At 33.6% G+C, this 26,859-nt stretch overlaps 1 protein-coding gene and 1 non-coding gene across 11 annotated transcripts in view; one reads left to right on the forward strand and one right to left on the reverse strand.

Moving 5' to 3' along the window:
* The window catches only part of Epha5 (EPH receptor A5), a 314,017-nt gene that overhangs the window by 101,992 nt on the left and 185,166 nt on the right, over positions 1 to 26,859 (reverse strand). The window lies entirely within an intron of this gene.
* LOC127211085 (U2 spliceosomal RNA) lies at positions 1,617 to 1,803 on the forward strand. Its single transcript, XR_007833369.1, has one exon. It is a non-coding gene; the product is annotated as a U2 spliceosomal RNA (small nuclear RNA).

The following is a 26,859-nucleotide window of genomic DNA, read 5'->3' on the forward strand; positions in this document are numbered from 1 at the left end:
GAGTGGAGAGTGTGATATGACTTTCTCATGAACTCTCGTGCCTCACATTTGACCATGTCCCCTGGAGGGGGAGACCTGGTGGCACTCAGAGGAAGGACAGCAAGTAGCCAAGAAGAGACTTGATACCCTATGAGAATATATAGGGGGACGTAATCCCCCTCAGGAACAGTCATAGGGGAGGGGAATAATGGGAAAATGGGGGGGAGGGAATGGGAGGATACAAGGGATGGGATAAACATTGAGAGGATATCATAAACACTATTTGTTTCAGGTTGGTGGAATTAAAATAACAAATGATTAGATAATAAACTTACACAGAAGAATGTTAAAGAACAAATATCTTTGCAAATGAAATAGATTCTTTTTTATAGCAAGCAACAACAATTTGAAAGGCATGTGCATGAATGTGTGGGCTCATATGCACACACAGGCACAAGATCTAACAGTACCAAGGATAGAGCGTGTCATCAGTACCTCTGCTAAATTGTGCACAATAAATGGGATAAGGTTTTGTGAATCAAATAGGAAATAAAACAAAACCAAAAGGAAATCATATTTTTTCAAGTAAACAATTAAAAAAATAAAATGAGCCTTACAATTTGTTTTGTCATATTTAAAATGATGTTTAGTGCTTGTTCAGGAAGATTTTTAATGCCATGTTTGTCCAAGTTGAAAATCTTTCCATCCAATCCTTGTCTTTTTTTAATAAATATTTTCTTATAAATACATTTAATAAGTCAGTGAACAAAATAATAATATAAAAATAAAATAAAATAAATAAGTTAAAAAAAAGAGAGATGCTGATAACTAATTATTGAAAAGAAGTGAACATCAAGATAACAATGGAGGAAAGGATGACTAAAATGAAATCTGAGAAGCTTATAGTTGAAAACAGCTTTAATTACTGGATTTCAAATATAGCTTGTGTAATTCTATTTCTTACGCATTCTATTTCATATTCTAAACATTGAATATACCAAAATATAATGCACAATTAAGTGCATTTACTCCTATGTATCTGAGAACTAAAAGTCATTGTTATCATATTCCACATGGATTGCGAGGCAGGAAGAAAATACTTTAAATTGGAATTCATCAAACTCCAGCTGTGTCACTCTTAGACCATGTCCCTCATCATGATAACACCATGCCAAGTGTTCCATACTAAGACATAAGAATAGCATGAAACATTAGACTATATGTGTAAAACTTATTAAAGGTTTTTTAAAGATTACTTAGCACTGTAGAATTTCTTGTTTTTGGCTCACATTTATACCTCCTTTCAGGATTTGTTCAAGGATGTTTTTCATCTGCTTAAATGACCAATCTCCCCTACATGGTGGTTCAAGTTCTTAGGGGATAAACATAACCTGCTCTCTTACAAGCCTTTATCTCATGCCCCAGTTGTGATCTAAACAAAAAAACATGTTTATCTCTCCTTCAATGTAATGTTTTTACTTTTAAGATCATTATTTATTAAAATATATATTTCCAGTTTTAGAAGCAATAAAATTTATTGGATAACATATAGATATTCCTAATTGAAATAGAAAACCATACTTTTCTTCTTTTTAATTTGTTAGAAGGCCAATTCAGTAAATTAATGAAAGAAGAAAATATTTTGTCAAAAGTAATAATTCAAGTGTAGTATCTGTTCTTATCAGTTTAATATCAGATACATCCTCTATCTGAGGACAATATATAAAATGGATTTTTGGAAGTAGGAGTTCGGGTAGGAGCTTGCTCCGTCCACTCCACGCATCGACCTGGTATTGCAGTACCTCCAGGAACGGTGCACCCCCTTGGAGGACTCACAAAAAAAAAGTAATAATTTCATAACAGAGTCAAAGCTCGAGTTAAAGCTACATATGAAATTAATTATGATTATACATTTTGACAAAATTATACAGAACTAGTAATATTGTAGAAAATACTATTTTCCCTTATTTGTCTGAAATATCATAAAACACAGAGAATTATTTTTATTCTTATCATATCATGACATTTACTTGCCCATTATAAAGTAATAAGCATTCTAATTAACTACACTCTTTGTGACATCTTTTCATATGTGTGAGCAATACTAATGTTATGTCAGGCCCTGTGCTATGTGTATTGCTCTTTAAACAGTATTTGTTATCAGCAAGGAATAAGCAAGGAAAGCCACAAGTCTCTGTAAAGCCCAGCATCCTGAGTGAGTAATTTTCTGCAATGTCTGGATGAAGGGAAATGCAGGGCAGTGTGTAAGGGAAACCTTAGTTACAGGAGCCATTTCTTGTGTCACACCATCCTCTAGGTGTGCTGGTGTGGTAGTTGGAGAAGGAAGCTGAGAAGTGTTGGTGCTGCTTGTTTGTGGCATATCAGACACAGGCAAACTAGGATGGCTGAGCCTTCTGTAGATGGCCTTGTCTATACCCATGTTAACCCTTCAACCAAATGTCATTTGGCTATGACTTACTTGGAAATTGTTTCTAAAGTAGATGTTTACAAAAATAAGACATCAAAACAATAACTTTCCCATGCAATAGAAAAAATAACAATTTAAAAATGGAGAATACTTTTCAGTGTACACTATTTCTGTGAGTCACATGTACGTGTTCATGTGGGTATGTTTTCAATCATACCAGTGTGTATAATCTGCTCATGAATAAGGAGGCTGGATGTTGATGTTAATTAATTGTTCTTTCCTGTTATTTTTTGAAGTGGGGTATTTTTAACTGAACTCAGAGCCAGTCAGTGAGCTCCAGGAATTTATATGTTTCAGCCTTATCAACGCTGACGTTAAGGTTCAACCCACTTAGCTAAGATACCATGTATAGGTACTGGAAGCCTCTAGTCAAGTTCTCACATTTGCATGGCTGAGCTATTTGCAAAGCCCTGTGTAGATTTTCTCATAACCCATGTTACAATATTATTTCTTTCAAGACATTTTAATACTCCAATACTAAAATTAATGGCATAGAACAATTAAAATAAAATCACAAATGTCTCATATATATAAAATAAATTTATATTTCTGATAACATTAAGCATATTTTATTAAGGACATGATCTAATGAGTATTTTCAGATATTATTTATAAAACTCCAATATTTTGAGATATTTTAGTACATGTATTGTATTTGCTGATAAGGCGATGGAGGATAAGATGGATTAAGTGAAATCTTTAAGGTATGGCACTCTTGATGAGATTAATAACCTTACAGTAGCAAAGGAACAAAGAGTGATTTATTTTCTTCTGTCTTCATGAATAAACCAAAGCGAAGTCAGTAAGGACTCAGACAGAAGAAAAGCTCTCTATAATACTGGAATCAAATCTAAAATCAAGTTAGTCATGGATCTTCAGGCCCTAGAACTATGAGAAAAAAAATTTTTTTTTTTGCTGTTTACTTTTTCCAGCTGCAGTATTTCATTACAGTAAACGAGAGAATATAAGATACTGCCTGGCTTCAGAGATGTGTTAATTACCTCTATGTTATATGAATTCTAAACTTGTTTGCAAAAGCAATGAAATTGTGTATCTGTGGAAGTGTGTGTCTCTAAGTATGAAGCAGGCAAAATTCATACACGTCCAGATGTTCCACCATGCCTACTATAAATATACCCTGTGTTGCATTGTTAAACTTCAAATTTTATAAGAATTATAATAAAATAATTTGCACATGACAACCTCTCCTTTTGATACAGCAATAATTAATCTCTAATGAGTTTTTTCTGTATATCATGATATGGAATATTTGCCATGATTGGGGAATAGTCAGTAAAGAAAGAAGAAACTGAAATGTGCAGAAGGGTAAGTGACTCGCTGGGACTCACACAGTCACTGCCTGACAATAGGGAGGACAACTGTCAGGTCTCAGATCTCTACTAAGTTCACCAGATCATGAACATTTACACAGTGGACTTCACAAGGAAAAAACCCTTTAAAGTTACTGTTTGAACAAGTGATATTCTTCAACAGTTCCTTTCAAAGAATAATACAGGAAACTTCAGACACCTCAGAGACTTGCTTTTTAGAAGGGCAAATCAGAAACACTGCATACAGAGGATGAGCAGATTGCTGTAGTATGCTGGGGTTTGCCCTAGTTATTTACAACTTATCTAGACTGAAACATGGACCTCATAAATGTGTCTGTGATTCATTACTTTTTAAAAGCACATACCTGCACAGCAGTTTTCTAACTGAATTATAATAAACAAATTGTCCAAGATTTTCTAAAATGTAGGATTTTTTTTTATGTGCAAAATCTATAACCATACTAGAAATTATTCTAGATTTATATTAATGTGAAAATATTAAATTACAGCATCAGGGCATACTGCTATATTACAGTGAATATAACGGTTATCACTTGTAGATCAAAGATCAGTAAGAATGGGTTGTAGCTATTATTTCAGGCGCCTGAAGAAGGGTCTCTGAGAAGGCTGTTGGAATGCCTAAGAAGATGGGGGTTGGATCAACTTGCTGCTGGGTTGACAGAAAGAAATTGTTAGGGCAGAAACTTCTGGAACAGCAGCAAATAGGAAGACCAATTTTCCCTCTATTTGCTTCTGCCTTCCACTTTATTGATTCCTTTGGTGAACTCTACAGGAGGCCAGAGGGCAAAGGAGACACATTACTGGGCTTCAGGTCTGGGACTGCAAAGGCATTAGAGTAGGGTAGATTTTCTAGCAGTAGGCAAGGATGATATATATTTCTCTTCAATGTGTTTCTGTTGTTTCCAGGTTTTTGCTTTGTGTATTTAGGAAGAATAGGATGACCAGGTGCTTGTGTGGCTATCGTGCAGCTTTGTTTGGTCCTGTAACCGTTAACACTGAAATCATGACCTCTTGCCTGTGCCTCTTCAATATGTGGAACAGGTTGGTTCTATATGAAAATATTTAGTAAAACACAGCACAACAAATAAGCAAATAAAACAAAGAAGCAAAATTAACAAATAAAAAATGAAATGAACAAATTTTAACAAATAAGCATCTATCAGGAAGACTGTTGGCTACCACATGAAAGGCTTAATTAATGCTGCTTAACATATAAGCAATAATTTATCTAACCTTACAACTAATGAAAGAGTTTTACTCATAGAGGAGTGCATAGCTGAAAGGAAATCAAAGTCTATTGCCCTCTAGATGACTAATTTCTATAAAGTCATGTCTTTAAGCTGTTAAAAGGGTGCAGATGCCGCACTTATAAAATCTATTGTGAACCTATTATTCGGTGTTACATAGCCAACATGTCTATTTATATAACATTATTTAATGGTCATAAAGTTTGAGTAGAAAAGTGCAAATCAAAACTCATTTATTCCAAGCCTCTCCAATATATTGTACTCTTCTGCAGATTTATAAAAAAGCTGACTGCTTTATATGGATAATGTCTTATTTTATTTCCAAATGAGAAAACTTAAGTTTAGATAAGGAAAATGACTGGCTGTGCCCTTCACAGTTATCATGTCAGCTGCGTGAGCTTTTATTATAACTATTAAAGTGTTTTTTGTTTTTAAATATTTTTATCATTCTCGTGACTGTGCTAATATTCAATATATCCTTCTAGTTCACCAAAGTAGCAATAAGTAATATTTATCCTTTTGTAGTTTTTTATTTATTTTTGAAATTATAATATAGTCATATCATTTCTCCCTCCCTTTTTCTCCTGCCTATCACTCCCATAGTCCCATCGTTTCGCTTTTTCAAATTTAGGGCCTCTTTTGAAATATTATTGACACATTCCTAATTATAACATGCTTAGCTTGACTGTTGTTACTCATATATGTCTTTTCAGGGTGGAACATATGGTATTGGATATTTGATTTTTTTGATGGTTATGGTGCAGTATGTTGTCACATCATATCTGTTATGAAAAACACTCACTGACTTGAATTCCTTGATTATTTTTTTAAGGAATATGAACATTTTCCCTTTAAAATTGGAATTCTTTTATTCATTATACAAATGGACTTAATAAATAGATTTTTCAGTAAATTTTCATGCATAAGCCATTGATGTCAGTTGATCTTTGGAAACTGATAAAGAAATAAAAAATGTCACAGGTTTGAAAAGAGTCTTCTGTATCAAATATATATATATATATATATACATATATACATATACATATATATGTATATATATATAAAAACCTTATAACTTACTGAAAATTTATATTTGAAAATTTTGTATTTTCTTTGCAGATGCTTATTTTCACCATACTTGCCTGTCTCCAATGCATGCTTTAAATGAATTTAGTGCTTTGGTTCATTATTTGGATTGTACCAATCCCTCATTTCAAAATTATGTGAAGGGTATTCAAATATTATAGAATTTCCTCTTTATATGCATTACACATTCACATAGTTTACAGCTATATAGACCAAAATTCTAATATTGAAAGGCACAAAAGCAACATGAAAAAGCCTTCCTATTTACATACAGAAGTCAGTTTAACATAAATATGTTTAGAAATCTTCAGATAGTACAGCTTTATGGAAAATTTAATTGATCATATGTCTGTCTGGTTAGTGGAGATAAGTGCAAGATTGTGAGTCCTAAAGGAAATTTGGCATCAGCGAAGATAGTTACATTTGAAATTGCTGCCTTCAGACATAATTTTTAGCTACTTTACAGAATTAACCATAAAAGCAAAACATTAATATATGACAAATGTACATTTCCTCATCTTTCATTACAAGCAGTTTTCACTTTACCACATGAAGCAGAATATCTGTGTTTTCCAGTTTCCACTTGAGGACTTGGAAAAAGTTAGTCTCATTTTTAAAATAGCACAATTTTAGTAACTCAATGAATTTCTCCTTGACAAATTATATTCTTGACACTCAAACTCAAATTAATGATAATTAATTTTCTTTTATAAATATTAATCTTGATTGAAATGTCTTTGCTTCAAATCAACCACTGCAAAAATCAGATCAATACTACCTTGGGACTAAGGCATCAACTTTCCTTCTTCTCTTCCCCAGTAGCTGACAGAATAGAAATGATGTGACAATTATTGATATGCTACTCTTTGTTGTATTAAATATTAAATTCATCCTTACTTTAACATAAAATGGCATCTTGTTTACACAATTTTATTCAGATATAATTATCTGAATAATCCATGTCCCTTGGATTCACAGTGGCATCTTAGCTAGTATTGCTTTGTCCATTCTGGACACATAATTATTACCTCTGTTATAATCAAGATAACCTTTGTCAAACAAATTTAAATCATGCTACATTTGTGCTTACATACCATTTTGTTAATGTTAATCATCAAGTTGAAAAGTTCTACAATGTAGTAAGAGATGGCTCCGTGAACATGCCTGTGAGGAATTATAGTTATTAAACACTGTGAGTGACAGCTTTCCCTGACAAGGATCATAAGCCATATAAGTGAAGAAACTAAACTGAGCAGCATCCATAGGGCTGTTGCTCTCTTTTCTCACTAGGCATGTGGTATCATAGCTACTTCAAGAATCTCTTGCCTGACATCTGCCCTTCTCCAAGTGAGTTTTGTCAAGGTATTTCATCATAGCAACAGAAATCACGTGAGACATAATAATCATAAAAATTTGGGGAAAATAATCACTTCAAATTTGCTTATGATTTCCTTGAATGAATATAGATTTGAATAATAAAATATTTCATTGTTTATGAATTTTAAATATGTTAACATAGATAGCTTTCATCAGTATGGAAGAACATTGTATGTTATCTATCATTGTATGCCAACTTGCTGGAGAAAATTATGGTGAAAAACCAGAAGATATACTTGTTTATTTGTTGATTCATTCTTTCATTCATTTATTCATTCATTTACTCTTCACATTTAGTCTACATTTAATTAGAATATGTTGTCAATAACACACAATATAGTGAAAAAGAAGCTTGCAAGAATTTACCGTAAAGTGCCCCATAAGGAGACCATCAAGTTCCACATATATGGACCAAGGGGGGCCTGCACAAACTGTTGTAACAACCACTGACAATGCATGCAGTAAACCAAATCCCCTTGTCAGATCGAACCAATGGACAGCTCATTTTCCACAGTTTGGGGAAGAGCATGGACTGCCTCTGACATGAATTCTGGTGTCCTAAATTTGAACACTTCCCTTTGTTAGGGAGGCCCAATGGTACACAGAGGAAGGGGAAGCAGGCTATCCTATCCCTATAAGATCTGACAGTCTGAGGTCATATGGTAGGGAAACAGGTCTCGTTCTATCAGAGATCTAGGGGAAAGGAATAGGACAAAAGAGGGAGGGAGACTTGCAATGGGAAAATACAAGTGAGGAAATAAAAATCTGAATATAATATGAATAAATTATAATAAATTAAAAATAAAAGTAAAAAACAAAACAAACAAACAAAACAGAACTTGCATTTTGAGACACATACATAGTAAAGAAAAGAAGCTAATAAAAATATAATCTACAGGGTTAAGAAAATATATTATGGGATACACTACCTGACTATTCTAAACTCAGGGAAGCAAACAATTATAAAAAAGGATATAATACAAGAACAAAGATGCTGAAAATGTGTGGTGGTGCACGCCTTTAATCCCAGCATTCCAGAGGCAGAGGCAAGTGGATCTCTATGAGTTCAAGGCCATCCTTGTCGTCCAGAATAGCCAAGGCTAAAAGAGAAAATCTGTCTCAAAAAACAAAACAAAACAAAAAACAAAACAAAACAATCATACCAAATAAGCCAGAAGAAACTTTAAGAAGATGACACACCATTTCCTTTAAGGGGGTCAGCTAGGATTCTGTTCCTTTCTTGTGCTATAGAGGGTTATTTTCAATGGGAGTTGGCTATAAGTTATTATTGGTCATATTCAGAGAGAAAATGAGGTGGGACTCAGGGCTGTCTCACTTTTCTTTTATCTCCATCCTTAGGTTTGGCTATAGGGGTTGAAAAGAAAGAAGGAAGAAGATAGAAATATATAGGGAAATTAGAGCAAAAAGTAGATTAGTGAATCTACTCCTCAAATTAATGTCTAATTGTTACTTTTAATTCATTGGTATAGAATTTTGTGTATAGACGTAAAATAAGTTTAATTTTAGATACAGTAGTATAGAATTCAAATTTAAGGCATTCTTCACACACATTATATATATTTCTACTCTAATATGTGATATTGTACCCATATAACTAAATTATAAGACAAGTTTTATTTCTAGTACTCTGAAAGTGTTATTTCAGGCTATTTAGGGTTAAGTAAGTTATACAAGTTAATCATGGCCATATCAATTACTAGTCTAATTTTATCACAAGAATACACATCCTAGACACAGCATATAGATATGATTTTATAGAAAGATAAGATAAAATAGTTATATAAGATATTCAAAAATCTCACAGACATACAGAATATCGCACTTAAAGAGGTTTTATTATTTTAAAGATTCACTGACAATGAGAAAGGTTTACTCCTGGCAACACGCAGCCTACCTCAAAGAGAATGATGAGTATCAAAGAACCTCCCTATGAAGACGGCCTCAGATGTGACAAACAGCCACTGGGAAAAATGTCCTCAACTCTACCACAGACAGAATTCTGTCTAAAAGAAGGTACCTTGGATTCAGGCAGTCGATGGCCAAACTCTGTCAAGACGACGGGCAAACTCAGCCAAGACAGGATAAGCAAGTCCTCAATAGTTCCTGCCTCACAAATATATCTGTCAGATATATAGGGCCAGGAGACTGAAAATGATGCTCCAACATTATAGCAAATTTTGAGTCACAGTTTAGGTAGCAAACTGTCTCTGTATCTTCTCATTTGGGAAGCTGATGACTTTTATTCCCTGTTTACTCTGTTACGTTATTTTATTCCTTCTCACGTCTCTAATAGGGTTGAAGACCAGATAGTTTAGTTTTACAATTAGCCTTAATTGTTCAGGGATTAAGATATTTTTCGGTCTAGATTGATGTTTAAAGTTGATAATTATGACATATGATAGATATCAATTTATATAAGAATTTTAGATGCAGCAAGATAGGACAGATATTTTTTCAAGGCTGATAAATACGAATAGTCAAAACACTATGAATGTAACATTTATATTACTCCCGATTGTTTCATGTTCTTCTTGCTGTAGGTAGTTTATTGTATATGTGTGTAATAATATAAATGTATATTTAAAAATATTTAATAAGAAAAAGAACAACAACAAGAAGAAGAGAAAACAAAAATGATGCAAGTTTTCTTGCTCTGTACTTGGTTACACATGTGTATCCTGATGACTCTATTAATTTGTATTGATTCTGAGTTTAGAATTTAGTTTCTTGTGTTTGTTCAGCTAACTCTTTAATAGACTGAGCTACCTTCTCACACAACAGTGTATATTTCTAAGTATATTGTGTAAATGGCTTTATACTGTTTAATTTGCAAAAGACCAATAAAATCTAAAGGCGTGTATTTCCTTTAGAATTGCTGATGAAATGTTAATGTGATTAGTGTGCCACAAGATTGTCATATGTTAATGAATCTCATATGCTGTTTAATTTATTATAGGAAATCTTGAAGGAAGCCAATTAATTAATGGACTTAGAAATGTTTAATTAAAATTTTAATCAACATAAAAGATGCATAAAAGTATTATTTTTGTCTAAATGAATCCATCTAAGTATAACAGCCATGAGGAAAGAAACTATTTGAAAATGTGCACACACACACACACACACACACACACACACACACACACACACACAAGCTTCTATGAGTTGATCTGTAATATGTCACCTATGCACATTCCTAAACTTGATTATTAGTGTGTGAATATTTTATTTCCCTTTCAAGCCACGAAAGCAAGTTTATATACATGAAGTCATTACTTTCTTCCTTTCTCTCTGATTAAATTGCTCAGTACTGTCTCATTGCAGCAGTAAATATCACATGCATTATAAATATTATTGTTTCATCAGAGTGTAATGAAAATCTGTACTGCCAATAAAAGGAGAGAGAGAGAAATTCTTACATTAGCCAACCTTTCAAATATACTAAAATTGTTATTGGAGAAGAGGAAATGGACATTTCAATATCCTACTTTTACTTTCTTTTCAACCCCAAAATATACATGACACATTCATTTCTCCAAAAAAAAAAAAAAAAAAAAAATAGATGGGAAAAGGGGATCTTTAACTTTACACAGTTTCCTAACTTTTGTATAGTTCAAGGAGATACAGTATGTTTGTCTCAGGTCTCTGCCATATCCATTCTAAGCCTCAGCTATCTTGTGGCTACAGTCATATGCAATTGTGCTCCTCCTAGTGTGCATGGTATATAATGCACACAGTTATTTACGAATTGTCATGTGTCTTATTAAATTTGTTAATGTTCAATTTATTGATTTTAAATTGAAAATATTAACTACCAGCTAGTCATTTCTTATAAAGATATGAGCTTAAAGGTCCTTATGTTTTATATAACTTCAGACAGATTTAATTATAGGACACGTTAATTCAAAGTATCAGACTCTTCTATTCTTAGATGATAGCAAGAAGAATCTGTGGTGTTTGTAAAGCCTATTTTACATAATTCTAAACAGAGAATGAACTCCTTAACATACAAGTAATTTTCAGTTTCTCTTTAGTAAGAATCAGAATGAGAAACCAATGTTTATTAACCTTTTTTATGTAGAAAAAATAAATACAAGAGACTATATTTTTTATAAGTAAATATAAGACAAACTGTTTTTCAAACTCAGCAACGTAAGGAAAAAATAAATGGAGGAATGATAGATTTATTTATTCTAAAATACTCAGTCTCAGTCAGTCAGCCCTTCATAGAGTACTTGGTTGGCATACTAAACACAAGTCTGAGAGAATGTTGTATATACAGAGCTAATGTTTTACATTAGGAAGCACTTTCAAGCCATGTTTCAAAATAATCCATGTCTTACAAGAAATTTTTTTGAATCTCATCATAATGTATCTTTGACCTTTATTTCCGGTTGATATCTGTAATATACCCTTAGAAATATATCACCAAAATTTACTTTAAAAGTTTATCTTGTAAATATATATTCTGCTTACAAAAATGTATTCAAGAATATTAAGTATTTTGTCAAGTTATAAAGAATTGTATTACTTTGTACTATCAAATGAATATTTATACTATATAGAAGTATCCAGGAATTATTTAACTTTCAACTTTGTCAAATCTGTAATAAGGAAATTATTTGTTTTCCCTGCTACTTATCTTAGATTTAAATGAATATTTAATATATAAGAAGCAGGGAACATAACATAAATTATACATAATTACTACGAATGCCTCTTAAACTATGTTATAAACAATGACTTTCAAGGTGTACAACCGAAAGGAATAGAAACAAAACAAAACTATATTTCATTACCTTATATAATCAGCAGATATTTCAATATCACATTGCATATTGTCTTAATAATCAGACTGATAACAAAAATGAGGACCTTATGTTCATAATATTCTTCACAAATACTTGTAGGCACTTGATATTTTTTCACTAAACTAAATGCACATTTTCTTTCACTAACTATAATAGACAATTGAAAGCAAAAATCATTGTTTGTGTACATATATGTAAAAGTTAGTGCATGCATGTTCATTTGTGTATATTTGAAGTGAAAGGGGAGGGACTGTGGATTAGATAACACAATGCTAACTTTTATTAAAAGAATTGGTTTTCAATTTTTTCTTTTGTCTTTCCTAATGAACTACTACATAAAACTCATGTATTTGCCAACAGTATTATTGACAAGATAACCAAAAACAGTGCTAACAACTGCAACAACCATAAATACTAGTTCTTTAGTGATCTACCATATCTCTGAAATTTAGAGTTGCTTTGTTGCTTTTCCCAACAGTGAGCATAAGAGGTGCACAGGGACTCTCTCAAAGAGGTATAAAATAGGAATTGCTTGTGAGGATAGTTGAGGTAGGAACACATAGCTACCTCTACCATTTGTGATGTATTATTACATTTCTGTTTATTTGTATAATTCAGCCATCCTTCCTGAATGTTTCTGTTAATAAATATGTCAATATATTATTAAGATACAGCAAATTTATTACTGTAAATGTCACTTCATATTTATAAGTCTTTTAGGGAACTATGAAGATTTTGATAACCTTGTTTACTGGACATAAAACAGTTAAAAGTTCACTTCTTAGGACTTCTTGTGTTATTTTTAAAAGCATTTTTATGGCTTGCTAATTACTTCCCACTAAACATCCACAAAACCATATAATTAAAGAGAAGGTTAGTAAAGACAAGAAAACAAAAGACTATGAATTGACGCTCGTAGGCTTTAAAGCAAGCCCATGACTTTCATTAAAGATTGCAAAAATTACACCCCAGACACCAAATGATCCACTTTATGAGTAATAGCGAAGCACCATGGGAAGCCACAACAATGAGGCACAGTTCATTCCTCCTGTCAACTGTTGACGTCAGTATGGGAAAATTTAAAAATAAGAAAAATTAGAATAATTGAAATAAGAAAATATCATTAAATTAGCTCAAGTCAAGATACCGTATATCCTAGATGATTGTGCAATTGACAAAGCACAATAGATTATTGTGGAAATTAAAATAAGACACACAACATAGGATGTAGACAGACTGAAAGGCTGGTAGATACGTAGATAAGTGTATGCATACATGTTCATACACTAACAAGGCTGTTGAAGAAGTGTTTTTTTTTTTCACATAGGGAATAGATAATTTCTGACTTTTCTTTTGAATGTAAGTGTAGTTCTGGTGCTTTATGTGATACAGGTCAAGCAAAAATGCATGAGTTCAAACTCTTAGCTGTGTAATTGATATCCATATATTAATTATTTTATTTAATTTATTTATCATCTTGCCAAAATATGTATATATTCATTTAGATAGTTTTTTTTTTTTTTGACATGAGCTACCTGTGTTACGAGGCTGGACTCATACACATAATCCTCCACTCCACCTTACCTGTTCTTAAATTAAAATTGTTATGCTACACATGAATCATTACTGGATTCATACATGGAGAAATCAAAGAGGTACAGATTTGAAAATTTCATTTCTACTGGCTATATTTTATAATTCTAGAAGTTTCTATGATGCTACCAGAGAGGATAAATGATTAATTTCACTTGTCCATGACTCTGTGAACTATACTAACAACTTGTCTTGCAGAATATGCCCTCTGGCACAAGGGTAGCATTGATGCTATAGAAATAAACAGGTATGCTCTGATTGTATGAGTCCTGTTCCTTAAAATGGAGATCATATCTATGTCCCTTTACTCCCTTCAAGATGTAGGGATCTCCATGTAAAAGGTCAAAACATTGTAAGCATAAAAAGGTGCTTCAGAGAGAGATGACTTCAAGGAAATGGTTCATGAACGCAACCGCGGTACTGTGTATTTGAACTTACAGTATTGTGTCAGTATGGACAAGATCAATGAAAACTCAAGCCCGACAAAGTCCATGCTTGGAGTGGGGAACTGAGTCATAAGTTCTACTCAGCTCTAAGGAGATGTGGTATTTGTTAGCGTATGGGAAAGGGGAAGATGGTTTTCTTTCCTGGCATGACCTCTGCTATACCCCCCTACACAGGGCAGACCACACACACAAGAGTAGCTAGCCAAGACAAATACAGTCAATGCGCTTTAAAAGAAAAAGATAGAGAGGGCACAAATTTTACATAGGTAAGGACGGTGGGATAAATTTGAGAGGAGTCGGTGAGGGGGATGAATATGAACAAAATATATTTTTACAAAATTGTCAATTTGCAAAACATTTAAAATATTTGTGTAATTCGGTCTTAATAAAAGAAACTAAAAAACTAATGACATCTTCAGACCAGTAATATTTTTAGAGCACACATCAATGTTGGGTGTTTATTAATGAACAATTGTTTAAAAATACATAGTCTCCAAATTGGTGATGTACAGTAACTCTGCTTTACTATTTCTTTTTAGTATGGACTGGGTGACTTTATGCTGGTCAGAATGTGTTCATTGACAGAGTTCTACTCTTAAGAAAAAAATATACCAGCTCTGATAGTCACTAAGAATCTAAATACACAATTCTACCTGAAGCTATGGAAACCTGGTACTGTGAAATTCTTCTCCTGGTGTCCTTTTATGTATATATACCCTACCAGCACAGGAACACAAGCAAACAAACAAAAGAACACATAAAGGCACAAATGCAAATACATATGAACAAAAGGTTAAATTGAAAATTACTTTTATTACCCTATCAGTATTTTTATCCTAGGAACCAGATTTTTAAACAGAAATCTTTATTTCAGCATAAAAAATTAACAATTTGGGTGCCCAAAAAATTTTGTCTTTGGTAAATGCAATTTTGAGAATATATAGTGATACTCAACAGTTATGAGAAAATATTTTAAAACATTTCCCAATGGTCAGTTTATAGTACTCAGTAATGTCAGCTTGCATTATAGTAACAATAGTTACATTTCCTCAGGTGATGATGGGCAACCACTAACAGTTATATTTGCTCATGTGTGATCCCATGTGATTCCAATGTGTCCATTCTTTGTGTCAAGCAGAATTTTAGTCTGACATTTAGACAGCATAGATGACTTTTACTTTAATATTTAACAGTCACAGTCATAAGGTACAATTATTGACATGAACACAATAAATAATTCTTTCTAAGTTGTATTTTACTTCCACAAAATGTCACAGTCATGTGGTCCTGAAAGTGATTATAGAAAAATTGTAAGAAATATACAGATATTTTAAAAGGTCTTTCAAAACAAATGGAAAATATATATTATTATACAGCTAAAAGAGGTGGCTCTCAAAGGATTGAACAAGATGAAATAACTACTCATTGACCATTGGATCAGAGGAAAAATTAAAAAAAGAAACTAAAGGCTTCATACAATTCAATGAAAATGAAGACACAACTTGCCAAACTTACAGGCACAATGAAAGCAGTGCTAAGAGGAAAGTTCATAGCACTAGGCTCCCTTATTAATAAACTGGAGAGATCTGATACTAGCAAGTTAACCGCATACCTGAAAGCTCTAGAACAAAAAGAAGCAGATACATCCAAAAAGAGTAGAAGGCCGGAAATCATCAAACTTGGGGCTGGAAATCAATAAATAAGAAACAAAGAAAACAACTTAAAGAACCAAGGAGAGCAAGAGCTGGTTCTATGAGAAAATAAAAAAGTTAAACAAACCCTTAGCCAAACAAACTAAAAGGCAAAGAGAGAGTACTCAAATCAACAAAATCAGAAATGAAAAGCGAGATGTCACTACAGGTACCAAGGGAATCCAAAAATTCATTAGGTCTTTCTTTGAAAGACTGTGTGTGCCATAAAATTTGAAAATCTAAATAAAATGGACAATTTTTGATAGCTACCATTTACTAAATTGTATCAAGTTTTGTTGAACAAATTAAATAGTCCAATCCCTCCTAAGGAAATAAAAGCAGCTTTTCTTTTCCCAGAGGGGGGAAAAAGCCCAGAGCCATATGGAATCAGTGCAAAATTCTACCAGACCTCCAAAGAGGAGCTAAAATTAATTCTCTTCAACTATTCCACAAAATAGAATAAGAAGGAACATTACCAAACTCACTCTATGAAGCCACAGTCACCTTGATACCTAAGCCAACAAGGACCCAACAAAGAAACAAAATATCAGACCAATTTCCCTTATGAATGTTGATGCAAAAACACTCAATAAAAAACTTGCAAACTGAATCTAAGAACACATCAAAAAATATCATTCACCATGACCAGGTAGGCTTCATCCCAGGCATGCAGGGGTTGTTACATAGATGGAAAACCATCAATGTAAACCATCATACAAACAAACTGAAAGAGAATAACCGCATGATTATCTCCTTAGATGCTGACAAAGCATTTGACAAAATCCAATACCCATTCTTGTTAAAAGTTTTGGAAAGATCAGGGATACAAGGCACATACATAAACATAATAAAGGCAAAATACAACAAGCCTATAGCCAACATTAAACTAAATGGAGAGAAACTTAATTCAATTCCACTGAAATGAAGGACATGACAAGGCTGTCCACTCTTCTCATAGCTCTTCATTATAGTATTTAAAATCCTAGCTAGAGCAATAAGATGACTGAAGGAAGTCAAAAGGCTACAAATTGGAGAGGAAGAAATCTAAGTATTACTATTTGCAGATGATATGATGGTATGTGTGTGTGTGTGTGTGTGTGTGTGTGTGTGTGTGTGTGTGTGTGTGCGTGAGAGAGAGAGAGAGAGAGAGAGAGAGAGAGAGACCATAGATAGATAGATAGATAGATAGATAGATAGATAGATAGATAGATTTGACCCCAAGAATTCTACATCTGATAAACATTTTCAGTCAAATTGCTGGATACAAAAGCAATTGAAAAAATTAGTAGCACTCCTTTATATAAAAGACAAACAGGCTGAGAAATAAATTAGGGAAACAACATCTTTCACAAGAGCCACAAATAATATAAAATATGTTGGTGTAACTCTAACCAAGCAAGTGAAAGATCTGTATGAAAAAAACTTCAAGTCTCTGAAGAAAGAAATTGAAGATGGCAAGATCTCCCATGCTAATGGATAGATAGGATTAACATAGGAGAAATGACCATCTTACCAAAGCAATACACTGATTCAATGCAATTCCCATTAAAATGGCAACACAATTATTTACAAACATTCAAAGAACAACTCTCAACTTCATTTGGAAAACCAACATCCTGTAGAGCTAAAATAATCCTATAAAATAAAATATCTCCTGGAGATAGTTCAAGAAATTTAGTGAATTACTTGAAATTTGTCATTTTAAGTTTACAATCATTCTTTGTATGTTTATATCGTACTTTGAAATTATTTGTTTTTCTATTTGATATTTATACCATAAAACATACCGATGAAGACTATAAAAATGTAATACTTTTCTGCTTCCTGGCTAGCTTTCACAGTCTAGAAGGTGCTACACTTATACTGAAGGGAAAATCATCAATTTCTCTACAGAATATCTTAGATGTGAACCCTGCAAACTACAATGATGATGAGGCTAAAAAGATGTGTTCATGAGTATAATACTGGTACCAGTCTTTTTATTATTATTATTATTATTATTATTATTATTATTATTTATTAATTTATTTATTAGATTACAACTCATCATTGTATCCTCTCATTCCTCCCTTCCTCCCGCTTTCACCAATGGGGACCTCCTCCCCCACTATATAATCATAGGTGATCAAATCTCATCTTGGTTGCCTGCTTATTCTTTCTTTGTGTGCCCTCCGGTCACCCGATTAAGGGGAGGTGGTCCAATATGGAGCACCAGAGTTCATGTCAGAGTCAGTCTGCTTTTCATTAAGATGCTTCACAGGGATAGTAAAATCATGTTTGGTGCTGTGAATTTATCCAAAAACCTATGTTTGGGAGCACATAGACTCCAGATTTTAACCTTTTATTACTAATTTGTGAAACTGACGTAGTTTAAAACTGCTTTATAACTTTGTAGCCCTCTGTCCTTAGATGAGTGTAGATCACAGACCTTATATTCAAAGATTCTTTGTATAGTGGATGAGGTTAAAGCAGAAATCCTCATCTTGTTTAGGTGTCAACAAAAGTGCCTATACAGCTGCAAATAAGATGCCAACATAAAAATTATTCATCAAGTCTCAGGAGCCATCTTGAAAAAAAAGCAGAAGGTTCATAAGAGTCAGTGTTTTGGGAGAACCCAAGAGAAAGAGTGTCTTTTGGATATTAAAAGACCACCACACTCACAAACTCAGAGCACCTATGGATGCGTACACAAAGCCTGTACAATATCAAGCCAATTATCATTCCATAAAGGGTGGAAATAGGCTCACTAGTAACCATGCAAAGAAGAGGACATAGTGACAGCAGATGATGACCAATGGTAATTCAGTTTTCTTTAGAAATGCTGCTCCATGCAGCACCATAGGTTATAATAAATCACACTCCAATAAATGGATTTACATTCTTGAGTATGAGGACAGAATAATTTGGACTCAGTGAGTTATAAAGAAATAATAATAATTTAAAAAGTAACCAAGAGGGCATTTATTTGGGAAGTGGGAGAATAGAGATAGATTTCTGAAAAGTCAGTGGGAGACATTGGGAGGTAAATATGACCAAAACTCTTTATAATGCCTGTGAAATTCTTCAAACAATAAGTAATATATTGAAAAAGATATATGAAAATTAACAAAATTAGCTGAGTAGTAGAATATATGAAAGACTTCCAAGCATAGAGTGAAGTAAATTTTACATTCACACACACATACAGACACACACACACACACACACACACACACACAGAGAGAGAGAGAGAGAGAGAGAGAGAGAGAGAGAGAGAGAGAGAGAGAGAGAGATGTATATATATATATATATATGTGATATAAAATATACACTAATAGGACTATATTTATTTATTTAGCATAGTAAATTTCAAAAATAATCATCCTTCCCATATGTAGATCATTTTCTACATAAGTTTCCTATTCAGAACCAATTTAAAATGATTGGCGTGGCAAGAAATTAAGAAAGAAAAAAAGAAGAAAGCTTTTGAAATCTGCCTCAAGGTACTGATAATACAACACAGAGCATATTCAGGCACTTTCATTTCAAGGCACTCAATTAACCTAACCTAAAAAGATAATAACTAACACAATTTTACAAAAGAAAAAAAAAGGCAGAAGCTTTCATCTTTCATAGTTATACCTAAAATTGATTTTTATGTAATAACTGAAGAATTAATTTAAAAGTTAGGTTCAAAAAAATACACATGATGAAACACATATTATGCAGCTCTAGAAGAAATTAAACAATGTCACTTAAAATGTAAAAGTGTATAAGCAAAAGGGAACATAGAGAGAATGAAGACAATTCTACCTAGAAAACAAAATTTCATTTAGACGAGTTATGAGTTAGGGAGAATTAATATCATCACCATAAGGGTATGAGATTTCAATTAATGAGCTAATGCCATGTTAGAATTTTCTAATTAGATTATACACTCTCCTTTCATGAATTTAAAATTACTACAATTTTAGTGCATTACCAAGTACCTATTTTTTATGGCTTGAATACTAAACATCCCTACAGTCTAATATGTCTGAACATTTGGCTCCCAGCTGCTTGTACTATTTTGGGAGGAAATGAAGTCTTAAGAGGAATGGCTTAGGGGTCAGAAAAGCATAGCTGAAAGTAGACTTGGAGAGCAAGAGTCCAAATTTGGTCCCATCCTGTCTCTGTTCCCTAGAATTGCCATTATGGAAGGACCCTAGAAAACACACTCCAACTGACAACAAATCATTTAATCATTCATACCTACAATTTTCTAGATTATCTTCTGAAACTTGACCTCAAATCATTCAAGCAGGCCTTCCTCAACTGTTCCATTTAATACTTTAAAGCTATGAAGACAAAAAACAAGTAGCACAGTATTACCAGGTAATAACATTATGAACAGCTGAGGACTCAGTGGTTAGTCACATATGTATAATCTCCCAGAGGAGCTTATATCATAGTGAAGAGATATGATATAAAATTATAACACACTCATATAAAAGTGAACAATAAAACATATGAATGCAATGAAAAGAAATCTAGTGAAGCTCTGGTCTCAATTTCTCTGTCTCTAAACATCATTCTTTAGGGAGCAGCATTAATTTCCTGACTAGTAAATAGTAAATAGCAGCTAAACTTACAGAAACTTACAGAAACTGAGAATGGTAGGACAAAGGTGTTTGTGTCCCATATTGTCAGATTATGAAAGAGAAATCAACATACATTTAAATACATAGGTGGAAACCAATGTTAAAAGTATAGTTGAACAAAATGAGGCCAAGCTAGTGAGATATATAGATATTTGTGTAGAAAGCCAATGGAAAGCAGAGAATATCTTGAGACTGGGTACACCTCTGGAAAGCAAGATAAATCACAAGTGATTGACACAACTCAGTAATTGGAAGGTGAAGTCAAGATGATATAAATATTCAAGTCCTACATGATGATGTCTTTAAGACATAGAGTTCTTGGAAACTACCTAGCATGGAATTAATATCCCCCCATGTATTTTGGAATCTCTTACAATTATGCTGAAAATAAAGTTCAGTAAATTAGGGAGAATTTTTTTTTAGAAGATTACAATGTTAGAGCATACTCATTATGAAATATTGACTGTTTAAATCAAGTGTTGACAATGGAACATGTGTTAAATCATTGAATTATAGCTATAACTTAGATGTAAATTGATTAGGGTACTCTATTAATATGAGAATTCCCAAATGCTACCTGAAAATATGTTATTTTAGCTACAGACATCTTGTTCTTCTCACTAGGTAAAAGTACCTTGTTTTCCCCAAATTTAACTGTTACCCATACTTTTAGTTGCTTTTGCCATTAGTATGCAATTAATATGAGCACAGATCATATTCTAACAAGAGATACACACAACCAACCCAGTGAGGGCTGAAAGACCACAGAGAAGAAAAGTCAATTATTCCAGTTAAAGTCACTCCTAAAATTGTACCATTTGCCGATCATCAGCCACTAAAGGGAGTTCTAGCACAGTCAGACGAGTCTATATTACATAGAAATGAGCATTGATACAGAAGAAACAGGCTGCTTATCCAAAAATGAAAAGAACAGGAAATTATAAATTCTCATAAAAGAAGAAATTAAGGCAAAGGGTAGATATCACTGTGCATAATACAAAGACTGGAATCATCGTTACTAGATTATGAATGCATAAAGAGGGAAATGGAAATGAAAGGAAGGGAAGAGGAGGGAAGAAGAGAAGAGGAAGGTAGAAAACGAAAACCAAATTTTCTTACTAGAGCATTAAAATTAAAAGTATATTTGAATGAAAAAATGTTGGCATGTACTTAGTCTTTGAGAGCTAATATCAGATTTAATGCCAGGGCCACAGAATAGCTCTGTAGCAGCTCCGTGAAAAACATATTCTGGGATGGCAGTAATGGCAGACATATTCTGTATCTATTTATAATTTTACAAAAGGAATTCAGAAAATTTGCTAAAAGATTTACTTAAGTTATCTATGGAAATCTCAGAGCTCCACACACTGTGATCTGTTGTATTCACTTCAATCATCACCCTTGTTGTTATGATCTTTAAGTAATATACATAATCAAGAAGCTTTTAGGTAAATCCTGATTAAATGTGAAAAAATTACTCAACTTGTAAAAAACAAACAAACAAAAGCAAAAGAAACTCAAGAAAGAGCAGAGTGTTGTTCAACTATATTCTATTTGCAAATTGGATGCAAATTTCCATCAAGATATATAGCATTTATTCCTTTTAAAATATATTTTATTAATTTATTCATATTCCTTCTCAATTGTTATCCTATACCTTGTATCCTCCCCTTCCTCCCTCCCTCCCATTTCCCCTTACTCCCCTCCCCTGTGACTGTGACTGAGGGGGATTACCTCCCCCTGTATATGCTCATAGGGTATCATGTCTCTTCTTGGTACCCTGCTATCCTTCCTCTGAGTAACCACGTCCCCTGGATGGGAAGACCTGGTGGCACTCACAGCATTTGTTCTTAAAGTAGTCATGGATTATCATTCTAAAATTCTATATTAATTTGAGCCCAAGACGTTTATGCGTAAGTTGGTGAAAACTGATAGTAATTTCTAAATATAGTAGGATGTTTGTTTTTCTTCCATTAATGATTACATGAAATACTTTATTAGAAACTCACAAAGGACTCTTTCATGTGCTTGATATAAGCCTGATTTTAGATGTATAAGTTCACTGTTACTCCACATCTATATAGCTCACTAAAAATATTTACATGGTATTAGATTACTGTGTACTCTAAACACTATCACCTTGTAAACTAGTAACAAAAGGCAGTGTTATTTCAAAGGAACGTCGTAAATTATTCTCCTAAACTTACCAATCACAACTATACAATATGCATCTTTATGCAAATAGGTTCATAGAATGCTTGCCAACAAGATGAATGATTGAATATTTTAATAATGTAGATTCTCTAACTTTGAAATGAGTTAGAGACTAACTCTGGCTTACAGAGGAAATACTTAATAGGCCCATTCTAAATCTAATGAGGATTCACAGAATAACTTGTCAGTGTCTGTTTGTGGGTGCCCTTATGTAAACTGTGACTATGACTGGATTAGGCAGATTTTTTTCCATTTCTTTTATAAAATGAATAAGAAATTTGGGGTTTATGGTCTATAAAAATGCATGTTTGCAAAGAATCATGGGTAATAATAAAAACTAATAATGGTGGGAAATACTGTGAAGTATACCTAGTGAATCTGTTAAAATAGTGTGTGATGGTTGGTTTGCTTGCCTACTAATACTCTCAGGAGATAGCAGAACTTTTATAACTGAAGTCTGTTAGGAGGTCCTTACGTAGTTGGGGCCACACCTGTGAAGGCCTTGTGGGTCCTAGCCTCTTCCCTCTCTCTAATCCCTGGGGGATGAGAAAGGTTTGCAGCACAGTACTCTACATACATATGGGATGCCAAAAGAGGCCCCACCTCTTTATCCACCCAGATAAGAGCTGAGGCTTCTAACATAATGAGGCAAAATTATGCTTATCATACATGAGCTCCTTTCTTGGATATTTTGTTATAGTGTAAGAAAATTAAGTGGAAGGATGTAGAACCGTATGTCAATCACTGGTAAAAATGCCCTGGAGAGATATCTTCAAATGTTTTGTCAAAATTACAATATATAAAGAGGATTACAAACATAGTTATCAAATACCAAATATCAAAAAAGGTGTTTTTCTCACCCCTTTTGCTCTTATATTGCAGCTATTATGTTCATTTTTTAATAATGTTGCTGTGGACAGTTGTTGAAAATGAGAAGAGTATTAATGCTAATGTGATATTTAAGTTTCTTGAATAGCCCCTGTTGTACATGGAGTTTCTTGGTTTAATTGTCAATGGTGCAGCCAATTGTGTTATTATCTATGATTCTACTCATTAGTATTTACTTTAGAATATTTTCATCTTTTTCACTTTACTTCACCATGAATATGTCCTTATCTTAAGAACAAGCTCCAAAACTCTACTTTCTGAAGTCAAATCTAGAGATCCACATTATTGGGAACATTGCTGACATTTCATAAATACTCCCTTCTGGACATTGCTTTGTATCCAATACACTCCATGTAAATCAACAACAGTTTTATACAGATTAATTCATTTCATTCTTATAGCCATCCTATGTCATAAAATGTTATTTTAATCAACAGATAAATCTGTTCATAGCAGCTTTATTCATGATACCCAGAAACTGGCAACAAACTAGATGTCCCTCAACCAAAGAATCGATAGGAGAACTGTGGTTCATTTACACAAGGGAATATTATTCAGCTATTAAAAACAAAAATATCATGCAATTTGTTGACAAATGGATGGAACTATAAAAGAGTATCTTGAGTGAGTGAGTGAGTCTAGACCCAGAAATACACGATGTACTGACTTATAAGTGGGTATTAGCCATAAAATACAGGATAGCCACACTACAATCCATAGAACCAAAGAAGCCAAGGAGTGCCCAGAAGAGGTTTGAATTTCATTAGAGGAAATAAAATAGAATTCTGAAATATATAGATGGAAGTAATGGGGTGAGAGAAGTGGTGGGACGTAAGAGGGGTGAGGATCAGGCGTGGAAGGCGGGAGGAGAGATAGAGATGGAGAACAGAAATCAGTGGGGCAGAATCTCTGGGATAAGAGAGGCTCCTGGGAGTATATCGGGTAACCGTACCTGAGATTTCTAGCAGTGGAGGTTAAGAAGCCCCAACTTGTCATCTCCTATAGCCTGCTCAGATGTCCTGTGGAGGGAGGGAGGGAGATACCAACTCACTCATAAAACAATCAACCCCAAATTTGTCTTGCCTACAAGAAATATAGGGATAAAATGGAACAGAGACTGAAAAAAAATGGCAAACCAAAGATTGGCCTAACTTGATACCTACACCATTGGAGAGAGTCAACCACTGGTACTAATATTGATATGCTGCTGTGCTTACAGATAAGACCCTAGCATAGCTGCCTTTCCAGGGGCTTCATCCAGTTGCTGATGAAAACAGATGCAGAGACCCACAGCCAAACAGTAAGCTTAGCTCAGAGAATTTTGTGAGAGGAAGGATAAAGGGAGACATAGGAGTCAAGGACACCACAAGAAGACCTACAGAGTAAACTACCCTGAGCTCATGGCAGCTTACAAAGACTGAACCACCAACCAATGGGCTTAAGACCTAGAACCTCTACACAAGTGTAGCAAATGTGTTGTTTAGTTATCATGTGGGCTTCTTAACAATGGAAGTACCTGCTGTATCTGACTCCACTGCTTGCCTTTGGATCTGTTTCTGCTAGCCAGCCTGGCTTGTCTGGCCTCAATGGAAGAGGATGCCCTTGATACTACTGCAACTTGATGTTCCAGGGTGGATTTTTACCCATGAGGTGTAAAAGAAGACTAAGTGTTCACCTCTATATAAACCATATAGTATACCATTCCGTCTAAGGTGACAGAACGAATTGTGAAATAGGGGTAGGAAAATAAAAGACTGGGAGAAAGAACATTAAATACCATTGTCTAGATAAATTAGACATTTGAATCACAAACTCAGAGCCATTTTATATCTCTTAAGTTTTCATAAGGTCTCCGTTAACAGTCAGGTATGGATCAAAGTGAGGTTCAAAGGACCTCCTCAAGTTGAATTGTTTCCCTCTAATATATTCTGGAAAAAATGAAAGATCACTCATTTCAGTAATATAACCCCTCACTTCACCATGTTCCAATTGATTGTGGCAATCCAATACTCAAGCTGGTGACCTTGGTTAAATTAAATAGGTCCCAAAAAGAAAGAAGAAGGAATGGTAGTTGCAAAGTTGGTATTGATAGGGATGGGAAGAAGATAAGAGGGTATGTGGAGAGGAAAGAAAATATAATAATTTATGTACATGTATGGAATTGGCAAATAACAACATCATATAATTACAAATACACAATGGATATGTGACAATGGGTAGCACATATGATCATAAACAACATAGAGCTATAGAAAACTTTGACTATAGTAAAATTAAAAGAATGAGGCATTGTTAATTTTAAATCATTTAATGCTGATTGTATCATTTTATATTTTAATAGATTATTTAGTAATTTCATACATGTTTAAAATATCTTCTGGTCACATTCAATATTCTACTTTTTCCTATTCATTCACCACAACACTACCACATTCTAGTCACTGTAACATGGGTAATTCCAGTGATTATCACTAAACACAAGGACATCCTCTCTCCTGAAAATGCTAACTGACATTAAACACATACATTAAAACAAATAATGTTTATGAAATATATACAATAATTGCTTTTAGTGGTAGAGAAATAGCAGATATTTGAAACTGTAGTTGAAGTTTCTTTAAATGTGTATATATATATTATATGTAATACATATATAGGCAGATTTCATCGATAAATAAAATTACCAGTTCCAGGATGAGTTATATCTAATTGAGTTGTTAGCCAATCCAGCCCCATGGAAACCCACAAACAACTGAAGCTATTGCCAACACTATTGGTTGTTCTCCACAAACTGACTACAAGGACCTATAGCTGAGGCAATACTAAACAAGTCTAAGTGAGCTTGGAGAAGTAGAGCTGGTACCTAACTAGAGCATTCATCTCTAGTGACGATTTTTCACAGCCCTGGAAGGTACTCTGAACACTACCAGAGGAGAAGTTGAGCTACAAGCCATGATATCTACACTGCTTACCAGCCTCATTAATATGCTGGTGCGATAATGGCAGAAACATTTTAGGAGTAACCAACCACAATCTGCAAGAACTTA

This window comes from Acomys russatus, chromosome 28 (assembly GCF_903995435.1).
Source record: "Acomys russatus chromosome 28, mAcoRus1.1, whole genome shotgun sequence".
In the NCBI taxonomy this organism is placed as follows: Eukaryota; Metazoa; Chordata; class Mammalia; order Rodentia; family Muridae; genus Acomys; species Acomys russatus.